Below are 8,435 nucleotides of genomic sequence, written 5' to 3' on the forward strand. Positions count from 1 at the left end.
GGCCTAAAACCTTTAGTAGTAACTCACTAGATTCCTATGGAACAATAGAAAGAACAGAGAAATTGGCAAGAGAACAGAAGACCGAGGTTCAAGTTCCCACTCTACATTTTAATGGTTAGTAATCTTGGGCAAGTCACATCTCTAAACCTTAGTACACCCTACATCAAATGATGATATATCATTTACAGGTCAAATGACGCATGCATATGACAGGGATTTATAAATTGAAGTGCAATAAAGTGTCTGGTCCCCCACCTACATGAAGTTGTATTTCATGAAGTTTTGACTTCATAAGAGTGGGAAAGCAATACACGTTCTGTAGAAACTGCTTCAAATTGTGAACTGTGGGCCACCTGGGTGGCTCAGCTGAGCATCCGACTCTTGATTTCAGCTCAGATCATAATCCCAGGGTCGTGGGATTGAGCCCTGCATCAGGCTCTGTGCTGAATGTGGAGCCTGTTTAAAATTCTCCCTCTCTCTTCCTGTGCCCTGCTCACACACTCTCTCTCTCTGTAAAGAAAAGAAAAGAAAAAAAAATTTGTTTTGAATTGTGATTTGAATCTTCTCCTGGGCCAGTGATAGGGAGTATGATACTGTCGTGATGCTGGGCATGAGCAGTGAGCCACAGCTACCAGTGAGCCACATGATCACGGGTGTAAACAACCAATACTCTGACAGCCATTCTGTACTCCTACAACTATTCTGTCCTTCACTTTGAAGTATTCAATAAATTATATGGGATGTTCAACACTTTAGTATAAAATAGGCTTTGTGTTAGATTTTGTTCAACTGTAAGCCCATGTAAGTGTTCAGATCACATTTAAGATAGGCTAGGCTAAACTATGTTCGGTAGGTTGGCTGTGTTAAATCCATTTTCAACTTACAGTATTTTCTTTTTCTTTTTTTTTTAATGTTTATTTTTGAGAGAGAGAGAGAGAGGCCGAGCGTGAGAGGGGGAGAGGCAAAGAGGGAGGGAGACAGAATCAGAAGTAGGCTCCAGGCTCCAAGCTGTCAGCACAGAGCCCAAAGTGGGGCTCAAACTCACAAACCATGAGATCATGACCTGAGCCAAAGTCGGACACTTAACTGACTAAGCCACCCAGGCGCCCCTCCACTTACAGTTATTTTCAACTTATGTCTTTATTGGGACTTACCATGGAGTTATGTCGTAATAAACCCATCCTAAGTTAAGGAAGATGGACTGGTCTTACCCTGTCCCATGCTAACTTCATTTTAGGCTAATAATTTAGTGCCCCTTAATTTCCTCTCTGAAACTGAGGTAATTAGAGTAATGATTTACTTGAGATTTCTTTTAACTCCAGATGTTTAATTTTGCCATGAGACAAGTGGCATCTCACCTTTTAAACATTTTTAAAGTCATTCAATTGATCATCTGGAGACAGATGGCTAAAGTACTGTTGCTTTTACTTACAAGATTTGCCCATCATAGTCCTGTTTGTCTTGGCATAATATGAATAGTGCCCCCCACCTACCCTTCACCCTCAATGCTGGCCTTTTCTGGAGGTATATATACTCACCTAAAATTTTTATAAGAAGAAAAACCACTTTCTAATGAACATGGAATAGATGATCTCAATGGAGATAGCATGTTTCATTAACAGGAAATTGGCATGGGGCGCCTGGGTGGCTCAGCAGTTAAACGTCCGACTTCGGCTCAGGGTCATGATCTCACGGTCCGTGGGTTCGAGCCTGGCATGGGGCTCTGTGCTGACAGCTCAGAGCCTGGAGCCTGCTTTGGATTCTGTGTCTCCCCTCTCTGCCCCTCCCCCACTCCCACTCTGTCTTTCTCTGTCTCTCAAAAATAAATAAACATTAAAAAAAAATTGAATTTAGGTCGAGTCACTGTCACTTAAAACCCTTCATTGCATGCTTCCGTTACACTTGTGGGGGGAAACAGTCCGGGCCCTTATTAAGCTCAAATGGTGCTCAGCTTTGCCGATTCGAATGTCTACTGCCTATGAACTAATGACGGGCCACAAGCCCCACTAAAGGGCGGTGGAAAGGGCAGGAGAGCATAACTGCTCTATGTCGAAATCAACTGTCCTCCAATAGTGGGCTGGCGTGGCCATGTCTTTTTAATTATCTGGAGAAATTACAAGTCAAGGTTGTTTTTGTTTTTAGTGAAATCTCAAAAACATCTTGCAGGCTAAAGGTAATCCATAGGATCTCACTCTGTGACCTGTCTTTTAACTTCATTTGCTACACTCTCCCCCCTTTATTCTCCATGTCCCCATTCTTGCTGGCTAACTTTCTGTTCCTCAGACATGCCATTTTAGGACCTCCTCCTCACAGGACCCTCTGCTTAGAACCTGACTTCAAATAGCATGGCAATCTTATTCTGTTCTCAGCCCTGATGTTTCTTTCTCAGATGATATAAACAGCCATCTCTCCACCTCTTGTTACATCATTCTATGGGTTCATTAAATTTACCATTATCTTGAATTAGCTTGTTTATTTGCACATGAATTAGGTCTCTCCCCAACAAGAATGTAAACTCCACAAGGGCAGGAGACTCGTCTGTCTTGCCCACAACTTAATTAATGCCAAGCAATCATAGAGTTCAATAAATATCCACTGAATGAATAACACCCACATAGCAGGAAGTTGCTTGGAAACGTGGTGAGAAGACCAAGCTAACTCACGGAAGCCAGAACCAGAACAAAAGTCAATTCAGAGGCCTAAAGGGCTGAGAAATCTTTTCCTACCTGTGTGTCCCTTGTCTGGCACAAGAAGTCATTACCTACTCTGAGAGCAGCCGTACAAGAAGTATCCACAAGAGCCTCTGGAGTGCAATGGGCCACCCCCACATTTAGCAGCTAATGAGAATTCCTCATGGCACCAAACAAGCAAAGAGGGATGTCCAGAGATGTCCGTATGTCAGCGGGAGCTAGTGGGCAGCCCTCTTTGCCTAGAGGCCTCTTAAGTGGAGGAAAGGAGGAGTAAAGTGATTCTGTAGCAGAGTGCGATCAAAAAGTCAGCAAGGACACATTGCTTCCCAGCTGCTCTCAGCCCTCCGTGCTCTTGTCTGCCACCGCCATTTCATTTGGCTCCCTCCTCCTGTCACTTGGCAGTCAAAGCTATTTCAGGGTGAGTCTGCACTCAGCCATCCTTCATTAAAATCACCCCCAGTCTCTCAGAGGAGAAAAGGAGTTCCATCTGGCTAGACCTCCCTTTTGCTAACGGCATTTGGCCAGCTTCACATGCACTTGGGAGCCAGCCGTCACCTTTAGGGGAGCACAGAGGACCACACTGGTGGGGTGGTTGATGGTGGGGGTTATTGCTGTTTTCGTTGTGTGCGTGTGTGCCGAATGTGGTTATAAGAGAGTGTCGACCAAGCCAGGTTGTCAGGTTATTATTAATAATAGCTACCGTTTACTGGATTCCTACCATGTGTCTGGCTCTGTGCTAGGGTTTGACATGCACTATCTCTAATCCTCCCAACATCCCTGTAAGTATGTAATATCTTCATTTTACAAATGAGATTGATGCTCAGAAGTGAAGGAACTTGCTCAGGGCAGCAATCCCAAAGTCCTCACTATTACCCTGCATCATTATTATTTAACATCACCTTACATTTACATGGTGAGCGTATCTTTTATTCACTGCCTTCACATCAGTTTTCTTCAAGTCTCAATGCCCCCCGGAGGTAAAACAACTGCTATCGCCTCCATTTTAGACATCTAATGACTTGTCCAAGGTCACTCAGCAATTGCTAAAGTAAGACTAGATGTAACTTGATTCCCTCTACTATTTAATAGAGAAATGCGGAAAAGGGGAGAAGATCCCCCAAAATAGCAAGAATTAAGACTAGGGAAGTTTGCTATCAACATTAAGAGAACTCAGTGCCATTCAGAGACCTTGGCTGGGTTGGAAGCTATATTTTTTGAAGTTGTTAACAGACTGTCCACACTGCCCCACCCTCCTCCATTTCACCAGCAATAAATTTTACCCTTTTTTTTTAAATCTTTTGTTTACTTTTGACAGAAAGAGAGCACAAGCAGGAAAGAGGCAGAAAAAGGGGAACAGAGAATTTAAAAGCAGGCTCCCCGCTGACAGCTGTGAGCCCAATGCAGGGCTCGAACTCACGAACCTTGAGATCATGACCTCAGCCAGAAGTTGAATGCTCAACCAACTGAACCACCCAGGCGCCCCAGTAAATTTTACTCTTTAGTGGTCTCTGATGGGAGCAAGAATAATGACTTCAGTTCCCAGACATTTCAACTAGGAAATAACAGAGCATGCCCTGTGGTCCACCACTTTTTAACTATGCGACCTTGGGTAAGTGATCTCACCCTTCGTTTCCACAACTACAGGGAAAGTAACAGTTCCTACCTCCTAGAATTACTGAGAGGATTAAGTGAATTTCAAGGCATGTACATGCTTTTACATATAGCTTTTTTTATTTTTTTATTATTTTTTTTATTTTAAAATGTAAAAGCATTTTACATAATGCTTTTGAATAAATGAGTGAAGACATGACCCTTAGATTCAAGAAAACTACAAGCTGGTTGTACTGTAAATAGTATAAGAAATTGAGCAGGACCAAGGCGTCTAGGTGGCTCAGCTGGTCAAACGCCCAACTCTTGGTTTCGGCTCAGGTAATGATCTCACATTTCATGAGTTCGAGCCCCGCAGCAGATTCTGCGCTGACAGCGCGGAGCCTGCCTGGGATTCTCTCTCTCCCTCTCTCTCTGCCTCTCCTCCGTGCTCTCTCTCTCTCAAAATAAATAAACAAAAAAAATTTTTTTTAAGAAAAAAATTGAGCAGGATCCAATTATTTATTAAACTACTGGTATAGGTAGTAGAAAGAGAGCTAATCAAAAGTGTTCAGTCTGACTCTTCCCACTGACTAGTTATGTGTTATTTATCTAGTCAGTTTGCTCTCCAAGCCTCAGTTTTACCATCTCTGGGTATTATGCTATCTGGGTACTCCCTAAGACCCCTCCCACATCTGTCTATCACTGTGATATTGTGATTCAAAATAAGAGATACATATTTTGGGGCACCTGGGTGGCTCAGTTGGTTAAGCATCCGACTTCAGCTCAGGTCATGATCTCTCGGTCTGTGAGTTTGAGCCCCGCGTCCGGCTCTGTGCTGCCAGCTCAGAGTCTGGAGCCTGCTTCAGATCCTATGTCTCCCTCTCTCTCTGCCCCACCTCTGCTCGTGCTCTGTCTCTTCGTCTTTCAAAATTGAATAAATGCTAAAAAAAATTAAAAAAGACATATTTTGGCCTTTGTCCCCATTTCTGGCATAGATCTCCTAAAACCCTTGGAATTTCCTAAGTGATTAGGGTGGTAAGAGTGACAAAAGGGTCATTTGTTACTCAAAACAAGCCCCTTTCAACCACCTCAGAGTTCATGATAATCAGGTGACTTCTGGGCAGCCCCTAAGGTTATGTGCTGCTTGCCAGGGGAAGCAAGCTTGCTATTAGAAAGTTAAACTTTCAGCACCCCTCCCCCATCTCTGGGAAGGGAGAGGGGGCTAGAGATTCAGTTGGACCACGACTGCCAATGATTTAATCAATTGTGTCTCTGTGAGGAAACCTCTGTCGAACCCCGAAAGGATGGAGTTTGAGAGTTTCCAGGTCGGTGAATATGTGGACATACCAGGAGGGTGGCGTGGCCAGAGAGGGCTCTGTACTCCTTCTCGCACACCTTGCCCTACGCATCTCTTTCACCTGGCTGGTCCTGAGCTACATCCTTTTATTTCTCTTTATTTTAACGTTTATTTATTTATTTTTAGGAGGGAGAGAGAAAGTGAAAGTGGGGGAGGGGCAGAGAGAGAGGGAGAGAGAGAATCACAAGCGGACTGCACACTGCCAGCAAGAAACCCAATATGGGGCTCGAACCCACAAACCATGAGATCACGACCTGAGCTGAGGTCAGACGCTTAAGCGACTGAGTCACCCAGGCGCCCCGGATTACATCCTTTTATAATAAACGGATAATCCAGGAAGTAAACTTTTCCTGAGTTGCTCTACCACATTTATCAAACCCACAGAGGGGGGTCTGGGAAGCTCTGACTTGCAGGTGGTCAGTCGGAAGCCCCGTGACAACTTGGCCTTGGGACTGGCATCTGAAGTGGGGGCAGGGAGCAGTCTCGTGGGACTGAGCCCTTAACCGAAACCCTTTCATTGCTGGATGTAGAAAACCCATGTCTGGTGTCACAAGTGAAGTAGTCTTCAGAGTATCGTCTGTAATGCAAGTGGAAGCAATTGGGGTTTGTTTCTTTACTATCACCAACACCAAGACCGAAGCCGAAGGCAGGAGAGGGAGAGCACAGCGGGCTGCACGGTCAGAAGGTTCAGTAAGAGGGCATGGGTGGAAGCTCCCAGAAGAGAGAAGAGGGGTAGGCCCTTTCCTGAAGTAAAGAGAATGGCATGAGACACCAGAGGGGAAGGAAGCGTTCGACCTGATCTTCAAGCTGTACCATCATACCCAAACTGGAAAATCAACGGGCACCAAGGCCACCTCTCAGCCAGCCTAGAGTCCGCTGGAGGAGACAGAACTTAGGTTTGTTTCCCAGATAGGCTCATCTCTTTATAAATTTACCTTTTGAAAATTATTAACTTGCCTCCTAAAAATCGTGACTAGAAAACCCACCCCTGAAGTTTAGGGAAGACGTAGCAACTTTGAGGCCCCTCACTCCGTATCTGTGACCTCAACTGTCGGGATCGAACGTCCTAAACCCTGCCCCTGTCTCTGTGTCATGATCAGCTATTCCCGGAGGCACACAAGACACTTGACTCCACTCGTCTCTGTCCTACCTCAACCTGGCAGCTACAGCACAAAGCTATCCCAAGGAGAGGCCAAGAAACCCCGCTGGTTAAGAACCAACCGCCACAGCCTTTATTGAAAATAAAAAGCCATGGGCTGATGTGAATTATTACATCTTCCCACAGCTGTTCCCTTTTAAATATTTATCCTGGCAAACACCATCACCGTTTTTTACAACTTATTTTAATTGTGTGACTATTAAGCAAACCAAACCGTAAAATTGGCTCTCAGTGCTGAGATTTATGTGATTCATAGACCAGAGCTTATTAAAAAAGGGAATCTACTGAGTGTGAGTGCCCCACACTGTCTCTCGGAAGGTGCGAAGCCTTTTCCCTATTCCTGCCTGTGACTGCCAAGCTTCCGTACTGAGTAGCGTAAAAAATGAACAGAATCAATGATTTTTTTTTTCTCCTTAATCCTAATGAGCTTAAACTGGAAGTCAGGGCTGTTACAGTTGTTTTGTTTTAATTTTTTTTTTTTTATTTTTGAGAGACAGAGCACAAGCAGGGGAGGTGCAGAGAGAAAGGGAGACACAAGAACCTGAAGTAGGCTCCTGGTTCCGAGCTGTCAGCATAGAGCCGATGTAGGGCTCGAACCCACAAACTGTGAGATCATGACCTGAGCCGAAGTCGGATGCTTAACCAACTGATCCACCAAGGCGCCCCATGTTACAGTCTTAAAAGGGGGCAGCAGAAGCTCTGGGAGACTCAGCAGCAGAATCGGTGCCCTGGAGGGTTTGGCAGCAACATCTGAGGGGAGGATTTAATCATGTGGACTTTGAATAACTAGGAACAGGTAGGAGGCACCCTGGTTATTTGTCACCAAGGTCATTTTTGGTTTGATTCATGGAATTGCTTTAGGACTTCAATAAAAGCGCTCCCTTGAAAAATGCACTTACAGGGGCGTCTGGGTGGCTCAGACTCTGACTCTTGGTTTCTGCTCTAGGTCATAATCTCATGGTTTGTGAGTTCGAGCCCCTCATTAGGCTACGTGCTCACAGCGCAGAGAGTGCTTGGGATTCTGTCTCCCAGCTTGCTATCTTTCTCTCAATAAATAAAAAGAAAAATGCACTTACAAAAATTTACATGAATACTTGGTTACTCTTTCACTGTTACCACCCCAGCTGCCTTCATCTTCCCCTGTATTTTTACGGTAGCCAACTAACTCATCTCTCAGTTTCTCCACACAGCAGCCAGAATGATAGCAATCCTGGTAAACCTAAGTCAGATCATGTTACTTCTCTGCTTAATACAATCCACTGGCTTCCCATTTTACCTGCAATAAAAGGCATCAGATCTATAGGATCTGTCTCCGGATACCCTGCTGACCTTGTCTCCAGCTCCTCAACCTTAACTCCTGCTGCTGTTTGCAAGCCCATCTCCTTGCTGATCTCATAACCTGACTGACACATCCTGGCCTCTGGGCCTTAATTGCTATTCCCTGTACCCTAGACTACCACGTGGCTCTCATTCATCCCTTCCTGTCTTTACTCGGTTGTCGCTTTGGGGGTGAGGCCTTCCTGACCACTGTGGGGTTTTTTTTTTTTTTAGTTTATTTATTTTGAGAGAAAGGACGAGCTGGGGGGGGGGGGGGAGCTGCAGAGAGAGGGAGAGAATCCCCAAGCAGTCTCTGCACTGT

The 8,435-nt window shown here is 44.9% G+C and overlaps 1 protein-coding gene across 1 annotated transcript in view; it reads right to left on the bottom strand.

The window, feature by feature from the left end:
• Positions 1-8,254, bottom strand: part of CCT6B (chaperonin containing TCP1 subunit 6B) — a 54,368-nt gene extending 46,114 nt beyond the window's left edge. The window contains exon 1 of the mRNA XM_027034381.2: positions 8,073-8,254. The gene's annotated coding sequence lies outside the window, so the exon portion shown is untranslated. The remainder of the gene's footprint in view (positions 1-8,072) is intronic.
• Positions 8,255-8,435: the final 181 nt, after the last annotated feature.

The sequence above is a fragment of the Acinonyx jubatus genome, chromosome E1, assembly GCF_027475565.1.
Source record: "Acinonyx jubatus isolate Ajub_Pintada_27869175 chromosome E1, VMU_Ajub_asm_v1.0, whole genome shotgun sequence".
NCBI lineage: Eukaryota > Metazoa > Chordata > Mammalia > Carnivora > Felidae > Acinonyx > Acinonyx jubatus.